The 20,147-nt window shown below is 41.1% G+C and overlaps 1 long non-coding RNA gene across 1 annotated transcript in view; it reads right to left on the bottom strand.

Annotated features, from left to right (window-relative positions):
• Positions 1 to 1,210: 1,210 nt before the first annotated feature.
• LOC310984394 overlaps positions 1,211 to 20,147 on the bottom strand; it is a 62,998-nt gene continuing 44,061 nt past the window's right edge. The window contains exon 3 of the long non-coding RNA XR_014595307.1: positions 1,211 to 1,388. This is a non-coding gene — a long non-coding RNA (uncharacterized lncRNA). The remainder of the gene's footprint in view (positions 1,389 to 20,147) is intronic.

Raw genomic sequence — 20,147 nt, 5'->3', positions numbered from 1 at the left:
AAAAGTGTGTCGCTGCTCCCGTCAATACACACTAAAACACACACACACACACACGCAGCCGTTCTCCATGATTGAAGTGATTATTACTAAACTACGACACCTGTTAACATTCACGTCTGTTACTGAGTTTGGCCTCAATCACGGAGAAAAGAAACATTTCCCATCAACCGCCGCCGCCGCTGCTGCCGCTGAGCGCTGTAGCTACAACACGTCCACTAACCTCTGCCCTGCAACACACACATTACTACAACTATTCAGCTTAATGAAAACAGACACACACATGCACACGCACGCACACACACACACACACACACACATTAAGCCATCACAGGGAAGAAGAAGGACTTGCAGCAGCAGAGAGATTACACCATCGTCCGTGAGTCAAACGTGTGAGATGCTTTATGAGGACGAGGAGGGAAAACAAAAACACATGGATCCACTTTGATTTTTATAAACGGAGGATCTGTTGGCTTAGCTGCCTTCAAGGTCGTGACACGCACACACACACACACACAAACGTGCACGCACACAAACGTGCACGCACATCATGCACACATACACACTCTTACCCTACGAAGCCATAATCAGATCTGAATCCCATTGGTGCCGTAAAATATTTATGGTTTTGCACACACAGACTTTTCTTATCCAGTATGAGAAAAGTGTGGATTTGTGCATGTGTGTGCGTGTGTGAGAGAGAGAGGTGTGTGTGTGTTTGTGTGTGTGTGTGTCTAAATTAGACTGTAATTGAAAACAAATCCACAACGAATCGTAGTATTTTTAAACGGTAATGAGGTTTAGTCGTAGGGATCGTGAGACCGAGACGTGCGTCCTGAACGAAGCCAGCATCACACTTCATCCATCCAAGTGCCACACACACTCACACACACACACACAGACACACACAGACACACACACAGACACACACAGACACACACAGCGCGGTGGTGGCCTGTGCTTCATGTTTGTGTTGAACCTTCTCTTCTCTCCTCTGCTCTGCCACGTTTCCACCTTCCTCCTCCTCCGTGGTTTCGGTCTGAAAACGCTGCGTTCAGGGTCACGTCGTCACGTCGTCGTCTGTTCAGGTGAAAACGAGACTCTGGAGATAAAGATGGACGCCGCTCCACCGAGTCTGACTCCACTCCACCCCCCCTATCTCCCAGATAATTAAAGACTATAGTTTTGATTATACTGTTATGTCTTATAACTAGGGCTGTCAAACGATTAATTTTTCTAATCGCGATTAATCGCATTTTTTCCATAGTTAACTCGCGATTAATCTCTATTAAAAATATTATATATGGCGCTTTGGACTTTCAACACTCCAAAGTGTTGAAAGTCCAAGCCAAAGTGTTATAATCTCTAGACAAACAACTTTTAGACCAGACCTAGTAGGCCTACCAAATCATAACACATGATGCATGAAACTCACACAGAATTGAAACAAATCGCATCCAGTTGAAATTGCCCTTTACTTTGCTACACCTCTGCCTGGCCATGTGCATTTGTTGACAACCGAAGTAAAAAAAATCAATACATTATGTGCATTTGTTGACAAGAAGCCGTCAAAAAAATCAATACATTGCCATGTGCATTTGTTTAAAACAAAGCCGTCAAAAAATCAATGCATGGAGCTGTGGATATATGTTAGACTGTGTATATTTGTGTAGTCATTAACAAAAGAATGCAGATTACGTAGCGCGTTTGTGTCGCGGTGCTGCAGAGAGGACAGCTGGGACAGCAGACAGAGGACAAAATGGGCCGCGATTAACAGCGATTAAAAAAAATGTAACGCGTTAATTTTTTAAATTAATCGCATCGCGATTAACGCGTTAACTCTGACAGCCCTACTTATAATTTATCTTAACGTATCCCAAATTAAGTTATATTTATGTCACTTAATCTAATTTATTTTATCTGGTCTTGTCTTAATCTAGTTCATTTTTTCTTAACTTTTCTTACCTTATTTCATCTTATTTCAACTTTCATCCTTCATCCTTACTTAACTTGACTTAACTTTTCTTCTTATCTTAACTCGCCTTATCTTATTTCAACTTTAATCTTATCTAAACTTAACTTAACTTGATCTTATCTTATTTTATTTTAGCTAATCTTAAATTCTCTTCTCTTAACTGATCTTACCTTACTTCAATTTATTTCAACTTTAATCTTGTCTAAACTTAATTTAACTTAAGTTATCTTATCTTATCTTATCTGATTTTAGCTCATCTTAACTTATCTTATCTTAACTTATCTTATCTTATACCTATATCATCATATCTTAACTTATCTTAGATGGTCTTACCTTATTTCAACTTAAATCTTATCTAAACTTAACTTAACTTAAGTTATCTTATCTTATCTTATCTTATCTTATCTTATCTTATCTTATCTTATTTTAGCTAATCTTAACTTATCTTATCTTAACTTATCTTATATTAACCTATATCATCATATCTTAACTGGTCTTATTTCAACTTTCATCTTAACTTAAGTTAACTTGACTTGACTTGTCTTCTCTCTTGTCTTAACTTATCTTAATTTAACTTGTCTTAACGTATCTATTTAATCTTATCTTATCTTATCTCTTATTTTATCTCTTATCTTCCTAATTTCAACTTTAATCTTATCTTAACTTTTTTAACTTAACTTATCTGTGACTTCACTCGTTTGCTTCGTCAGACTCGGTCAGAACGTTTCTCCAGTAAAAAGCAGAACGTCTCTCTGACTTGTGGCTCAGACCAACGAACATATGCAAACACAATCTCTGCATTATGATCCGTGCACCTGAAGCCAATCTGTTATGTGTGTGTATGTGTGCATGTATGTGTGTGTTTGCATGTGTCTGTGTTTGCATGTGTGTGTGTGTGTTTGCATGTGTTACTTGGAACACAAACCCAGCAGCGGCGTGGTAATACATCACACTGGTGGGGTTTTTTCTTCCTCGCCACATCTCGCCTGTGGTGGAAGATCCTCCGGTGCGTCGTCATGAGAAACCTTACAATGTCTGGCAGCCGCACCAAAGCAAATGCCCTCTTATTTTTATTGAACAAAAGCTTTGAGCTGTCAGAAAGCACCCATCTGGAGCCAGAGGAGAGAGAGGCTTCATTGTTCTCCCTCCCTCCACCTCTCCTCCGCGACCCCATCTTCCTGTTGTGCTGGCTTGGCGGCGAGAAGGGGATTTTTATTTTGGTTTCTCTGCTGGAGGTCAAAGTTCCCTGGGATGTGGAATCAGAGGAGATGTTGCCATGTTTCCCCCCCCCCTCCCCCCTCCCCCCTCCTCCCTCCCTCCCTCATTTTTTTTCAACCCTTCCCAGCAGCCCCCTCTGGGATTCGGCGAAGCAGCAGCGAGCATTTCATCTTCCATGAGAAAAACGGCCGTGAGCTGCAGAGTTGAGTCGAGTCGAGTTGAGTTGAGTTGAGTTGAGGCGGCGGTTGGTTTTTTTTTTTTCTGGGGGTATTTCTGCAGCGATCGCACGGCACGCAGAGGTCTGAGCCGGCACGCAATCCCACGTACACACGGTGCCTACGCCAGCATGTGAGCGAGCACATGTGCTGCCGCTGCAACACACACACACACACACACACACACATGGGTTCAAACACACTCACAGATTGCTCAACACTCAGTCGTTGTTTGTTTATTTCTCTCTACAACCTGACTGTCGTTTCTGTTGCAGCCAATCAGAGGATCAACAAGTGTTGTAGGTACTAGGGGTGTACCCGAACCCGAATACTCGAATATGTATTCAGAAGTTCACAAATAATGCTTCGATCCCGAATAGTTTTGCTGTCCGAAGTTTCTCCTCATTATTCGGGAGCTTTTCTCTAAAGAAAAAGAAACGTTTGGATCAGCAGCAGCAACATAACCAGGTGATTCTGGTTCACACTCCAACACAGTAGGTGGCGCTAACGCACCTTAACGCTGGTGCAACCGCCATAGAAGCACAACACCAGTAGAGCGCCTGTTTCATTTGTGTCTAGTTCACGTTAGGGTTGCTAAGAAACAGCAACTCCCTGCATGCATTGCATCACAGTAGACAGGAAGTGCTCACCGTTCAACAACTTGGCATTTTTCTCATAGACAATAATAGGAAAAGAAGCTAGCGGCTATAAAATGTGTCACAACCCCCGCGAAACGACTCGTTTCACCACCAGAATCTGATCCATTCAGTCTGTTTACGTTTGGAAAGTCTAGAAGAGCCGCACCATTAAATTATTTTATTCCCGTTCTAGTTAGCCGAGAGCTGAAGCGGAAGTTAGCCGGCTAGCTCGGCGTAGCACTAGCTCGGCTGAAGTCAGTGCGCCCACTTCAAGTTTCTTCCCGAATCCAAATCCAAAGTTTTTTTTAAAAGCCTGAATCCGAATCCAAATACAAATAGTGCACTGGCTGTACAGCCCTATATAATAGAATATAGTGTTACAACCCCAGAGAAACGACTCGTTCCACTACCAGAATTTCAAATCCATTCAGTCCGATTATGTTTGGAAAGTCTAGAAGAGCCACACGATTAAATTATTTTATTCCCGTTCTAGTTGGCCCAGAGCTAAAACGGAAGTTAGCCGGCTAGCTCGGCGTAGCACTAGCTCGGCTGAAGTCAGTGCGCCCACTTCCGGTTTCTTACTGAATACAAAAACAAATAGTGCACTGGCTGTAGGTTACACCCAAGGGGGCAGTTGTGGGTCTGAGAAGTGAAGCTCACTTCCGTGTTCAAAAAACTGCAATCCCCCCGGCTTCCTCTGGGGGCTGGTGTCAGAAGGGAGCATTCTCCATAGACCCCCATGTTAAAATCACCCACTTTACATCCTCAGTAAACATGTTAAAAGCCTGGTGTCAGAACGTTTTCTGGTCTCAATCGATAGTTTCTACCCCCGCACACACTCTGAGGGGTTTAACTCTACTGTTTTACTGTTATTAGGTTAAAACTCTGGCCAATTAGGGCGCGGAAACATTGAGTGACAGGTCCGAGCAGCTCCGTGGACAGCTGCTTCGAGGCCAGTGGGCGGGTTCTCGGCCGGCCAATCCAACATGGCGCTGTTCAGGCCGCCATATTGGAGTCACAAAAACGACTCCCCAAAACCAATGGGGGACGTCACGGACGCTACGTCCATTCTTTTTACAGTCTATGGTTACACCCCTATAGGTACAGGAAACCACCGCCACTGTCGTCATGTGACGAAGAGTAAACTCGCGGCTCACGGTCCCCCCGACCTACATCATTATCTTAAAGGGACAACGAGGAGTTTCGAAAAATTCTGCGACAATAAAAAAGTCTCATGTTAATGTGGATGAATCTCCGTTACCACTTGTTAATGGTCCATTTTAGATAAATCTATGGTTTTGTCTCTATGGTTATTTTGTTATTATTAGTGGTGGTGGAAATGCTGGGCGAGCCGACCAGCGTTTCTTTACTTTCGGTTTCGTGGCGAGTCATGAGAATAACGCCGCCGAATCTCCGTTTATGGTGGGAACTACGACGGTATGTGATCGTCTTCCAACCTCTGACTTTAATTCTTGATGAATGAAAACATGAGTCTGTCTTGCGCCGGTCAAAGAATTTCACGGTGCGGAGGCTCATAAATGTAGTGTGAAAACACTTCGCTTTTACAAAACTCCTCGTTGTCCCTTTAACGGAGGAAGAGGCCTCAGACCTTTTCCTCTGCAAACACAATCACACCAACATCCATCACTGCTCCTTCTCCTCCCCCCCTCCTTTTTCTTTCTGTCTTTTCTTTGGGTCTTTCCCTCTGAGTCAGAGCGGACATGTTTTTGATGACACACCGCCAGGTAAGCGTCTGACACGACGGCGGCGGTGGAGTGGAGTGGCCTGCAGATGTTGCAGATGTTGTCCGTCGGCAGCGGGAGCCGCAGCATTCCTGCAGACAGACACAGAGATGAGTCTCTCTCCTCTCTCCCTCGGTTCACGGCACGATGATGAGTCATTAAGTGTTTTTAGGAGGAGGAGAAGTAAGGTGAATGTTTGTGTTAATCTAAGTCTTAAATAGTTGTATCTTCCGACAGCAATCACTTCTATAGAGTGTTTGGTCTGAAACACGGGTCTGTCAGTCACTCTGCTCTGCTCTGAGCCCAGGAGAAAACTTTCCTTGTATCCTACAACCTTTATCCAATGAGGAGAGAGAACGGCATAAAGGGGCAGTCCTCTCTGTGTGTGCAGCCAAGGGATGCGCCTGAATGTGGTGACGTAGGGACGAGGGCGGGGACTGTTAACTCCATTGGTTGACAGGAAGTTAGACAAAACCACCGGATCGCTGACTTCTGCTTTAACTTGAGTTATCTTATTTTAGCTAATCTTAGTTTATCTTATCTGACCTTATATCTTAGCTTAAGTTAACCTTTATTATCTTATCTTAACTTGTTTGACCTTATTTCAACGTATTTCAATTTTCATCTTAATCATCTAATCTTAACTTAAGTTAACTTAAAGGAACAACGAGGAGTTTTGTTAAAGCGAAGTGTTTCCACACTACATTTATGAGCCTCCGCACCGTGAAATTCTTTGACCGGCGCAAGACAGACTCATGTTTTCATTCATCAAGAATTAAAGTCAGAGGTTGGAAGACGATCACATACCGTCGTAGTTCCCACCATAAACGGAGATTCGGCGGCGTTATTCTCATGACTCGCCACGAAACCGAAAGTAAAGAAACGCTGGTCGGCTCGCCCAGCATTTCCACCACCACTAATAATAACAAAATAACCATAGAGACAAAACCATAGATTTATCTAAAATGGACCATTAACAAGTGGTAACGTAGATTCATCCACATTAATATGAGACTTTTTTATAACCAAATAGAAACTACTTGTTGTCCCTTTAACTTGTCTTATCGTATCTTATCTTATCCCAACTTAACTTAACTTAACTTTACTTGACTTGTCTTATCTTTTCCTATCTACCTGAGTGTCCGTCGGCAGCGGGAGCCGCAGCATTCCTGCAGACAGACACAGAGATGAGTCTCTTGTCTTTCTCCCCCCGGTTCACGGCACAATGATGAGTCATTAAGTGTTTTTAGGAGGAGGAGGAGGAGGAGGAGGAGGAGGAGGAGGAGGCCTGTTCAGATGTCTGCCTGCTTCAGCCTGGCTGTTCATTGCAAATTAGGGGGGTTTAATATTTTCCGTGCACTGTGTCCAGGACATTTACAGTTGGCGTCAGGGAACGCTGTTGGTCTGAGGGGAGGCACTTTGAAGTGTTTGCGGTTTCGCCACATCTGCAGGCAAGATGTGCATACGGAGCTGAGGAGGAGGAGGGGGAGTAGAGGGGGAGGGGGGTTAGAGAGGGAGGAGGAGGAGGAGGAGGAGGAGGAGGCAGTTCAGAGGAGGAGGAGAGTTTCTGCCGCTGCTCCTAATGTCATGTGACAATGAACAACATCCCTTAACTCTTTCCCAGGCTCGTTCTCTAGTTCGCTCTCACAGGGGAACGCGTTGGTCGAAGGCGGAGCTGCAGGAGGAGGAGGAGGAGGAGGAGGAGGAAGAGGAGGAGGAGGAGAGAGAGGGACTTTCCCAACATGTGCTTTTTATGTCTCGGGGAGGTGTCTGTGCTGTAATGTTGATAAATGCCCCACATTACTGCAGCAGAGCTGATTAAACGCTGGTTTGTGCGACTCGACTCGACTCCACAGAATCATTATTTTCAGTTTTGCACTTTCTAAATTTAGGCGGCGCGGCAGCTAGGCTATAAAAAGAGCGACGTCCAAACACACGAGTATCACCACTTTTAAAAAAATATATTATGCAACCACAGGGCCGGGGGTGAAGGCAGGGTGGTGCCCCCGTTAAAGGGATACGCCAACATTTCTTTTCTTTTTTTCATGTCTTGCCTCACTCCATGACCAGCAGATAGACACCATCCTTTCCACTGTGCGTGCAGTAACCATGGAGATAGAGCCGTATCGCCCATAATTAGCTTAGCTCAAACACTGGAAGTGTATGGGTAGTGTTAGCCTGCCTCCACCTAAAGTCACTAATTAGCTTAGCTCAAACGCTGGAAGTGTATGGGTAGTGTTAGCCTGCCTCCTACCTAAAGTCGCTAATTAGCTTAGCTCAAACACTGGAAGTGTATGGGTAGTGTTAGCCTGCCTCCACCTAAAGTCACTAATTAGCTTAGCTCAAACGCTGGAAGTGTATGGGTAGTGTTAGCCTGCCTCCTACCTAAAGTCGCTAATTAGCTTAGCTCAAACGCTGGAAGTGTATAGGTAGTGTTAGCCTGCCTCCACCTAAAGTCGCTAATTAGCTTAGCTCAAACGCTGGAAGTGTATGGGTAGTGTTAGCCTGCCTCCTACCTAAAGTCGCTAATTAGCTTAGCTCAAACGCTGGAAGTGTATAGGTAGTGTTAGCCTGCCTCCTACCCGAGCCGAAATAATTTCATTTTAGCTCTAAACTCTGTAAATATATTTCACTTTATCCACATTTCAAACATGTTTAGATGAGAAAGTAGCCGTTTAGATCAGCAGTGTGTCGTTAATCTGTCTAAATACCAGCTGTTTACTATTTTGTTCGGACGAATTCGGCGCTACTCAAGCTAGCCGTTGTGACCAACGCACTTCCGGTTACTTTCACAAAATAAAACACCTGTTGTCCTTTACATACAGAAAACCATGACGATAGAATTTGTGCTTTTACTTTGAAACAGGAAGCTAAGCTACCCTCGATGTAGCTAGCTTGAACCAAAATAAACCGTCTTTGCTTGAACCCTCCGTTTTGACCGATCTCGTCCCGTTATCGGCATTTGACCGCTCAAGATGCCTTACCGGAGAGTTTTGTCAGCTCTGAGACGAAGATCGGCCCGCCGGTTTCCGTTTAAAGTTGCTGAAGAGATTCTCTGATGACTTTAGGTGGAGGCAGGCTAACACTACCCATACACTTCCAGTGTTTGAGCTAAGCTAATTAGCAACTTTAGGTGGAGGCAGGCTAACACTACCTATAGCCTACACTTCCAGTGTTTGAGCTAAGCTAATTAGCAACTTTAGGTAGGAGGCAGGCTAACACTTCCCATACACTTCCAGTGTTTGAGCTAAGCTAATTAGCAACTTTAGGTGGAGGCAGGCTAACACTACCCATACACTTCCAGTGTTTGTGCTAAGCTAATTACGGGCGATACGGCTCTATCTCCCTTGTTACTGCACGCACAGTTGAAAGGATGGTGTCTATCTGCTGGTCATGGACTCGGGAGTGAGGCGAGACACGAAAAAAAGAATTAAGCCCCCACCTCCTCCTCCTCCTCCTCCTCCTCCTCCGCCGCAGGGACATCGGTTTAATCATCAGTTTATGGAGCTGGATTTCGCTGAGCACATAGTCGCCGCGCCCACAAGTATTTTCACATTTCATTAACTGGTGGGCTTCGCCAGGGCGGCGGCGGCGGGTGGTGGTGGTGGCGGTGAGCTGGTGTTGATCCCAACACTGGAATTTTTTTTTTCACTTCTTGATTTTCCACACTTTTATTCCGAGCGTAGCGTATTCCCTCTCCCTCTTTCCCTCTCCCTCTCTCTCCATTTGCAGCCATTATTAAAGTCATATTTCACAGCTTAGTTCATAAAATCACCCAACTTGCTTCAAATTAGTAGGAATTGCCCCCCACTCCACCACCCCAACCCTTCCTCCTCCTCTTCTTGGCTCGCCCTGCAAACACACACACACACACACACTTGGATGATGGGCTCTCGGGGTTCTGGTCGGGATCACTCAGCTCACATCAGGTTCAGGTTTACGTCTTGGCTCCTGTTCACACGCCCGTGAATTTCCTCACACCATAAATAGTGCGATGATTGAGACGGTGAGTGCGACACAGATACGTAGGCTATGCGACCTGCTGAGGGTCGTTAGTCCACCAGGAAAACAAATGAAATAAAACCTCTCGCACTCCGCACGCTGCAGCTCTCAGAGAAGACGCCATTTTTTCAGTTATTTATTTATTAATCTCCTTTAAATCCACTTAAAGAATAAAAGGTAACGTTGAAACCAGTCGAGCTGCTCGTTTACGTGCACGTTTCCCACAGTAGCCCCCCTGTGCAGCCGCTCACCCAGTTAGCTCTTTATTAGGAACACCTGCACACCTGCTTTCCCTCAAACCAAACTCAGGAGTCAATTAACAGAAGGCAGAGTGGGCGTGGCCGACACAAACAAAAGGCCAATCACAGGGTATCACCATCTATCTATCTATCTATCTATCTATCTATCTATCTATCTATCTATCTATCTATCTATCTATCTATCTATCTATCTATCTATCTATCGTTCTATCGTTCTATCGTTCTATCTATCGTTCTATCGTTCTATCGTTCTATCTATCTATCTATCTATCTATCTATCTATCTATCTATCTATAGGGCTCTCAAGTTTTGAAGTGAGTTCAGAGTGAGATTTTACCAGCGGCAGCGGGGATTTGGTTGAAGTGGGGATGAATGTCTGACAAATGACGCATAAATTCATTCAAACAAAAATATTTATGATTTATGACTGGAATAAGTTAACCACGGGCGTCATGCAACCCAAAAATTGGAGGGGGCACAGTGAATGCGAATGTGCTATTTTTGGGGAGGATGCCCTCAAATCACTTATTTTGGGCACTTAAACAGGACTCTACACTAGTATTTGTTAGTTTATTTTTAGAGCACAGCACAATGAAAAAGTAACACATTATTTAACCTTTAAATAATGTTGAGGGTCCAATGTGACCAATTTTTACATTTAGGAACAGTGAAAACACCCTAAAAAATTTTTGAACTTGAAAAGTTGAACTTGTTCAACACAATATTTGATACAGATGCAATGGTCTTTCCTGCCACTATATGATTACTGTATAAATCACAGTAGCATTGACTGATTAGTTGAACGCAGCCTGATGTAAACATTAAAACTCAGTAACCAATCACACAGGCAGCTCCATGTTGTCCCTGTGTGATGTTCAGGGACGGTCAGGAGCTCTGAGGTTGAAGTCTATAATAATGAGATGAGATGAGAGACACCTGTGACTGTGACTCTACGTCTTGACCACATCAGCTGATCAGCTGCAGCAGAGGAAACTCCGCTGTTCTCCGCTCCACCGCGCTGAGCGTTTTTTTTTTTTTTTTTTAATTAAGCTCCTACTGTAAACTGGCGCGGATCCGGTGTGTTTATCAAAGCTTGGTCGCCGTGCTAAGGCACCAGGTCGGTTTGAGCTGCGTTCATCAAGTTAAGAGGCTGCTTTCAAACTCCTCAGGCAGTGATCAGTGTCGGCGGCTTTTTGACTCGTTACTCACTGGTCGTGGGTGTTTTAGCGATGGTACAGGCTCAGGCCAATAGGCTACAACAGGTAACAGTGTTGTTGTCTCTTCACCTCTCTCGTGTGATCAGTGCGCCCTCAAATCTGTTCCACTGTTAAAGCGACTGGTGGACGTCACCGTGGTAATTTAAATGCGTGAGAAATACAATGTGTGGCGTGTGAGCGTGTGAACGGGTGGGAATGCGTGTGTCACACGCCAAATGCGTGAGACTTGAGAGCCCTGTATCTATCTATCTATCTATCTATCTATCTATCTATCTATCTATCTATCTATCTATCTATCTATCTATCTATCTATCTATCTATCTATCTATCTATCTATCGTTGTATCGTTCTATCTATCTATCGTTCTATCTATTGTTCTATCTATCTATCGTTCTATCTTTCTGTCTGTCTATCTATCTATCTATCTATCTATCTATCTATCTATCTATCTATCTATCTATCTATCTATCGTTGTATCGTTCTATCTATCTATCGTTCTATCTATTGTTCTATCTATCTATCATTCTATCATCCTATCATTCTATCTATCTATCTATCTATCTATCGTTCTATCTATCTGTCTGTCTATCTATCGTTCTATCTATCTATCGTTCTATCTTTCTGTCTGTCTATCTATCTATCATTCTATCATCCTATCATTCTATCTATCTATCTATCTATCTATCTATCTATCTAGTTGTCTGTCTGTCTGTCTATACGAAACCAATTTTTTCCCCCCAAAAAACACAGTTTTCACCCCTAAAACACTGTTTCCGTCTGGACGAAACGCTAAAAAAACACTTTTATTGACTGAAGCCCGTATCCATGGTGACGGGCTCTGAGTGGGTAATGGTCCTGACTGTGGATCGGGAGGTTGGAGGTTTGAATCCCAGTCACAGCTGATCTCTGCCCATGGCTCGTTTTTTCTCATAATGAACAGATATGAAGTGTTTGGTATAACCCTTTAATTTACAGGCAGTTTAGTACGTTATAATGCCAAGAAATAACAATTAATTGCATCATAATGTCTAAAAATAAATAAATAAGGGTCAATTTCATAGTAACATCAAGAAATATCGCCAAGAAATAACGATTGATTGTGTAGAAATAGCCAAGAAATAACGGTCAATTGCAACAACTTGGTGGAGAAACATTCTGGCCTTTCCCACAAAGCATGAAAAGCATGAGTAATCTTTTGCCTATGAAACTGACTGTTATTTATATGTAGGTTATTTCATATGATTAACGGCCTGTAAATTAAAGGGTTACCAAAAGTTTTAGTATCTGTAATCAAGAGAAATTGTATTCTGTGTCACACTGCAAAAACTCAAAATCTTTCCAAGAATATTTGTCTCATTTCTTGTCAAAATGTCTCATTTCTAGTCAAACTAATCAAATCAAACTAACTTTCCACTTGAAATAAGACTCATCACCTAAAAATGAACTTGTTTTTTCACTTGAAATAAGTAGAAAAATCTGCCAGTGAAAGCAAGTTTTTTTTGTGTTTGTAATAAGAAAGAAAAACTTGCTCCACTATCAGCTTTTTCTACTTATTTCAAGTGAAAATCTGCTTGAAATAAGTAAAAAGGTGTCTAAGAACAAGCTACTTTTTAATGTGATGAGTCTTATTTTTAGTAGAATTAGATTAGTTTTGACTAGAAATGACATTTTGACTAGAAATAAGACAAATATTCTTGGTAAGATTTTGAGTTTTTGCAGTGTAGTGAGTTCTACCAGGAAGTGTGATGTTCAGGTCTTCAGTTGGATTTTTATCCATGTTTTGTATTTAGAACATTTTACCGTTGTTACGTAAAGCTCATCCTGACGTCGGTGGCGCCACTCTCTCTACGTTTCTCTCATTCTTTCATTTGTGCAACTAAACAAACAAACAAATAAACCTTTTGGTGACCGTTTGAAGAAGAAAACACTTTAATAAAAAGCCGGAGAGAGGGAAGGGGAGGTATGGGAGGTATGTATGTCCTGCCCACATCAATCAGCACATTTGATGTCGACTGTGAAACTCTGTGAAGCAGCTTTTCTTTCATTAGCTCCTCAATTAGCATCACTCGTCGTCTCAGCTCCACCTTAATGACTTGTAACGACGCTTCGTCCCTGTGTGACGGGCAAATTACCATTAGGTTTGACTCAAAATGTCGCCCATGTGAGTCCAATAAACCCCCCCACCGCACACACACACACACACACACACACACACACACACCACACACATACATCTTAACCGCCGGCGTGTTTCAATGTTCCCCTTGTATACAAGCCCAGGAACACAGCGAAACAATGTCTCCTTCCATCATAAACTCCTTTAGTGTGGTCTTAAAAAGTTCACATCCTGTTTTCCTCAAAATGCAAACACCCTGCTTGAGGTTGAGAGGAAAACACACACTCACACACACACACACACACACACACACACACACACAGAGAGACACACACACACAAGGCTTAAAGATGCTGCCGTGTGGGAGGAAGAGGAAGAAGAGAGCTGGAAGTCATCGTCTCAGACTGACGATGCGTTCACTGACACAAAATCTTTCCAAGAATATTTGTCTTATTTCTTGTCAAAATGTCTAATTTCTAGTCAAAACTAATCTCTTTCCACCTAAAATAAGACTCATCACCTAAAAATTAACTTGTTTTTAGGTCATTTTCATTTGTTTCAAACTAATTTTCACTTGAAATAAGTAGAAGAATCTGCCAGTGAAAGCACGTTTTCTTTTTGTGCTTGTAATAAGAAAGAAAAACTTGCTCCACTCTCAGATTTTTCTACTTATTTCAAGTGAAAATCTGCTTGAAAGAAGTAAAAAGTGTCTAAAAACAAGCTGCTTTTTAATGTGATGAGTCTTATTTTATGTATAATGAGATTTGTTTTAACTAGAAATGACATTTTGACGAGAAATAAGACAAATATTCTTGGAAAGATTTTGAGTTTTTGCAGTGCACAAGTCACAGTTTCTTCTCTCTTGAGCCAACCACAGTCTGAGTGGTTGTTTTTTTTTAGCAGCAGCAGGTAAATGAATGTGATTGGTCGGAGGTTTCACACACACACGTTAACGTTACAACGCGGTGATGATGAATGAGTCCGTGATGAGGAAGCAGCTGCGGCCAATCAGGCGGATGAGGGCGATGACGTCATCGTCGCTGCGCTCCATTTAAAATCTCCTCCACATTTAAGCATCAAAGGCTCCGACTACGACCACTTTGTCTTTACTGATTTAGCTTCATCGACGAAGCCAAGAAGACACACGTTATAAATGTCCTTATATGGGCGTGTTCGTATGGGATCAACGAAGGGTCAAAAAGAGTTTGCACTTGCACAGTCTGTACGTTGAAAAATCGGAATTATTGCCTTAATCCGACTAGAACTGGACAGCTGAAGTGCATGTAAACACGTTAGACCGACTGACATCGTATTCTCCTCATCCGACTAAGACGCCGATAATGTGATTGGAAATTGATTTTCTTCTGCATTTATTCACCTTAATTGGAGTTAGCCTTCGTCTTGTGTTAGCTTCTGCTAATTTGTTTTTCTTCTCTTGGTTACATTGTTAGGCTTCCTATCCATACAAATATTGGTTTTTAATATTTTTGGTGTGGGCCCCTGGGCCATTTTGTCAGCATACCCCTTCACTTCAATTAACTTTCCTCTTGTGATTGGAAATCAATTTTCTTCTGCATTTATACGCCTTAATTGGAGTTAGCCTTCGTTTTGTGTTAGCTTTCTGCTACCATCTCTTGTATAGGGTCAGTTTTAACCTGAGTCTTAAATCAGCTGTAAAAAACTTCTTTTTTTTCATCCAATTTGTTTCTCACTCTTGGTTACATTGTTAGGCTTCATTACCATGAAAAGGTTGGTTTTGCAATTTCAGTTTTAACTCTCATTATTGTTCTTATCGTTATAACCGACCCAAACAACACAAATGTCATAATTTTAACCAGAGCGTTTTAGAAGTTTGTGGGGGGGGGGGAAATGTTTTACTTTGTTTAAGGTTCCTGACAAAGTCAAAAAGCTTTGATGCAATAAACAAATGTATCTGCTACTTCTATGCATTAAACACAGGTCAGTGGCGACCTGAACACAAGAGGATGGTTAAACTGGACAATGCATGTTGCTCTACAACAGTAAAGATGACACAAAGTGTAGCAGAGAAGCCGGCCCGGTGAAGCCTGGTGAAGAAAATTAAAATAAGCAGCGTCCATCAACCTCTAAGATGAATATCTCTTCTTATTTTTGGAAGTGTTTTGCCCCAGTTTTAAATTTTTATTTGACATTTGACCTTTGTTCCATCTTTAGAGCAGACTGGTTAGCATGCCAACTTCAATGATAAAAACCTGTCAACATCATATGTCACATTATGTTACATTTACATGCACTCCCTCTGCTAATGTTAGCTACGTAGCTACGACCAAATCATACAGGTTGTTTAATGTTGTTTTATTGTTATAGTTGTTATTATTACTATTACTCTGATGTTGTTGGCGAATCCATTCAGACTGAACGCTGTTGTTTTGTTTTGTTTTGTTTTGTTTTATTTTATTCATGGTTAATGTTAATGTAAATGATTTGATTAGTGGAGCTTTAACGAAGTGCTCTGCCTCATGTCGGCCATGTTTTACGACGCTGTAGTCGTAACGCAGGAACGTTGTCGGAATAATTGATCGAGAAAATTGGCAGTAAAACATTTATAAAAACGCTGCCAACGTGAATGAGTTGTAATGTAATGGAGTAAAAAAATCCCTCCAATTATACTGCAGCTGGCAACACACAGACACACACACACACTCACACACACAGGCTCCACAAAATGAAATTGAATAATAAAGTGTTGGCATCAAACCGCAGCAGCTTATTACTGCAGCTTCAACCCCCTCAGGCAGAGAAACCAGCTCTGCCTCGTGGAGATCAAGAGACAGGAAATACCTGCAGCCGCCGCCGCTGCCGTTGCCGTTGCCAATGCTGTTGCCAACGCCAACGGGCCGCTCGCTTGGTCCCAGCAGCTTTAACTGGAGCAGCTAATGGGGGTTAGGGCTCTGCTGGTTCTGCTGGCCAAACACACACACACACACACACACACACACACACTGCACTATAAATGCTCTAATCTTTTCTTCCATCATAACCTTGGGTATCTCCATGGAAACCAGTGACTCCATTAAACTCTGAGTGAAGTTTTTAATTTTTTTTATTGTTTTATTTCCTGAGACTTGATTTTTATTTTTTTGTGTTGAGGACTTTTTTTTCTTTTTTCTTTTTTTTTTTTTGTGGTACAATTTCTCCAAAAACATTTAAACATTTCTAGAAAAATTTGGTAACCCCCCCCCCCAAAAAAAAGTTTAGATAAAAAAATTCTAGAATAAAGTGATACAAATTTCTCAAAAAAAGTTTAAATAAAAAAAATTCTAGTAAAAAGTCGTAACATTTCTAAAAAAAAAAAAAGTTAAAAATTTTCTAGAAAAAAAGAGATAAAAATGTCCCCCAAAAAAGTTTGAAAAAAATTCTAGACAAAGTAGTAAAATTTCTCAAAAAAGGAGGAAAGAAATTATAAAAATAATAATAAAAAAAGTAGTAAAAAAAAGTTTCACAATTCTACAAAAAGTGGAAAATTTTCAAAAAACAATTAAGAAAAACAAAAAAAAATTAAAAAGTGGTCAAAAAGATTCTTGATTTTTATTTTCTTGTGTTGAGGACTTTTTCTTTTTTCTTTCTTTTTTCTTTTTTACTTACGTATCTTTTGTAAGGAAGCATCATTATACTGCTGCTGCTGGGACAGTCTTCCTTTTCTTTATTTATTCATTAATTATTTTATTTTATTTTATTTTTTTAATATATTGATAGAAGAAAGAGATCTATGCATCTCTGCTTTCTTCAGTTTGGACACTTTTGATGCCTCCAGCACCGTAGCAAAGAACCAGCCGGGTGAAGCGGAAGCCCCCTTTTTGCATTTACTGTAATATATTGATTAAATAGATTTTAGATAAGTAAAACAAAATAAGGCACAATTTCAGTTTGTTGCTTCATAGTTGAAGTACCAAAAACAACACAAAACACAAAAGCATAATCACACACACAAAAAAAAGGAAACCTGAAGGAAAAGGAGTGAGAAGAAGCTGCTTATTGAATCATAAATAGATCGATTACTTTACTTGTCCCACTTCATCAATCGCCCATCATTCATTCCATTGTTAGAACAATAGAGAAAATGAAAAAAGATAAGGTAAATAAAGATTTTTAAAAAGTAAGTAGGCTACTTGTAGTTCGGTTTTTTTTTTTACTTTATTTTGAAAAGCTCCATGTTTGGACATTGCTTTAATTCATTCTTTAGACTATTGACCCCACATACAGACACGCAGAAACTTTTCTTGTTGTTCGTGAAGTAAAACAATCAATCAATTATATTTTCCTTCCCTCCGACTGAACTTGCTCTGAATATTTCCTGGTAACCGATTATTTTATGCTTTGAATATGATTTGTGATGATTTTACTGTGTAGACATGTTGTTTTCATCTCTTACTGTAATGAATCTTCTAGTCATTGTCTCGTCACTCCTCTGTCCATACACATGGAACTGTATAAATGTATATGTAGCTTATACTGTCTGTGTCTGCAGTGGTAAACCTAGACCTACTTTGTGGCCCAAGACAAATTTAACTCAGGGGACAATAAAGTTTATTTCATTTTAAATGAGTTTCTAGCTCAGTATCAAAGTAAAGACACTGTCAAATGTAAAGGAAAGGAAGGAAGGAAGGAGCGGACAGAAAAGAACAGAAGAGAGACAAGGACAGGAGGAAGGAAACAAAGGGAGGAGGTATGATGAGGAAAGAAGGAAGGGCAAAAAAGAGATGGAAAGAAAAAAGATCAATAAATCAATATAATATACAATATAAACTTTATTGTCCCCGGAGGGAAAGCCACATATTCCTGCTTCACAACTTACATCAGTGAGGACACAGATGGTTTATGACCAATAGGATCAGGCCAACCTGCTGCAAAAAGTCAAAAGACAAAAAAAAAAAAAACTGCACATTAAGAAAAAGCTATAAAGAAAAAAAAGGTCAGGAGAATAAAAACTAATTCCCCTGAGTGTTGTAGTTTTTTGTTTTGGAGATGGAGGGAAGGAGCTCGTAGAGTGATATTTGTTTTGAAAGGAAAAGAAATGAAGTAAGAGAAGAAACAAGATAATAAAGTAAAAGGCCAAATCAATAAAATGAATCGATCGTCTATACCAGTGGTTCTCAAACTTTTCTACATCAAGGAACACATACCGTATATTTCTTCTGAGACTGAAAACGTTACTTTGTTAGTCAATGTTGTACATTCAGGGCAAATGGTGTGAATTTTTGGAAATATTGTAGAGAAATTTCTGGAAAAAAGTGGTACAATTTCTCCAAAAACATTTAAACATTTCTAGAAAGATTTGGTAACCCCCCCAAAAAAATGTAAAAAGTTTAGATAAAAAAATTCTAGAGAAAAGTGGTAAGATTTCTTTTTTAAAAAAAGAAGAAAAAAAGGCAAAACATTTTCTAGAAAAAAGTGATACAAATTACTCAAGAAAAGTTTAAATTAAAAAAATTCTAGAAAAATGTGGTAACATTTAAAAAAAAAAAAAAAAAAGCAAAACATTTTCTAGTAAAAAAGGGATTAAAATTTCCCCCAAAAAAGTTTGAAAAAAATTCTAGAAAAAGTAGTCAAATTTCTCAAAAAAAGAGGGAAGAAATAATAATTAAAAAAAAAGTAGTTAAAAAAAAGTTTTAAAATTCTATAAAAAGTTTTCAAAAAAAAAATTAAGAAAAACAAAAGTTTTTTAAAAAGTGGTAAAAAAAAAATTCTCCAAAGAAAAAAAGTTTAAAAAATCTAGAAAAAAGTGGTAACATTTCAAGAAAAAGTTGTGGACCCCCTTGAACCCTCTCGAGGACCCCTGAGGGTCCCCGGACCTCACTTTGACAACCGTTTGTCTATACTGTCGATCCTGTTGGAGGAAGATGGAGAACACACACACAGACTCCGCCCAGAAAAGGGCCGGGAATCGAACCCTGAACCTCCTGAACCACCGCACCGTGCCGCCCTAAACTTTACTGTCGTTTAAAGGGATAGTTCACCCAAAATTGAAATTTCCCTCATTATCTACTCACCCTCCCTCGGCGTAGCAGTGCATGTCCATATGACGGTTGCAAATGGATACCAACTGTCTTCGTAACAAAAAGACACACCAAAAAACATCCAAATACCTCCATGCTGCTGGTATGTAATGTCCGTCTTGTATCGAAGCCCCGAAATGCGAAATTGTCCCGAAATTGTCCCGAGCAGCATGGAGGTATTTGGATGTTTTTTGGTGTGTCTTTTTGTTATGAAGACAGTTGGTATCCATTTGCAACCGTCATATGGACATGCACTGCTACGCCGAGACCCCCTTTAACTCAGAGAAGCCACGGAGGACTCTGAAACTTCTCCCAGCCCTTAGTCCACATGAGGAGGAGGAGGAGATAATAATGAGTGCAATTTGAATTTTAGGTGAATTATCCCTTTAACTTGTAGAGTAAAAAAAACACTAATAGTTACTTTCTACCTCCACACACACACACTTGACACACATTTGACACACACACTTGACTCCCTGCAGACACACAACAGCCCGGCCTCGCCTCGCCCTCGCCCGGCGCTCAGCTCTGAGTCACGTAGGAAAAACAGAGAGGATCATGGGAGCAGAAGCATCTCGGAGGAGGAGGAGGAGGCAGCTGATTGGTCGGAGCGGCAGCAGCAGCAGCATGTGAGACTCATTTGGACTCATTACGTCCTGATCTGAAAGGTTAAAGGGAATTGAAAGCAGCAGCAACGGGGGGGGGGGGGGGGGGCAGAGCGGCTCCATGTGT

This window comes from Trachurus trachurus, assembly GCF_905171665.1.
Source record: "Trachurus trachurus genome assembly, chromosome: 4".
NCBI lineage: Eukaryota > Metazoa > Chordata > Actinopteri > Carangiformes > Carangidae > Trachurus > Trachurus trachurus.
This window is presented reverse-complemented; position numbering and strand designations above follow the sequence as displayed.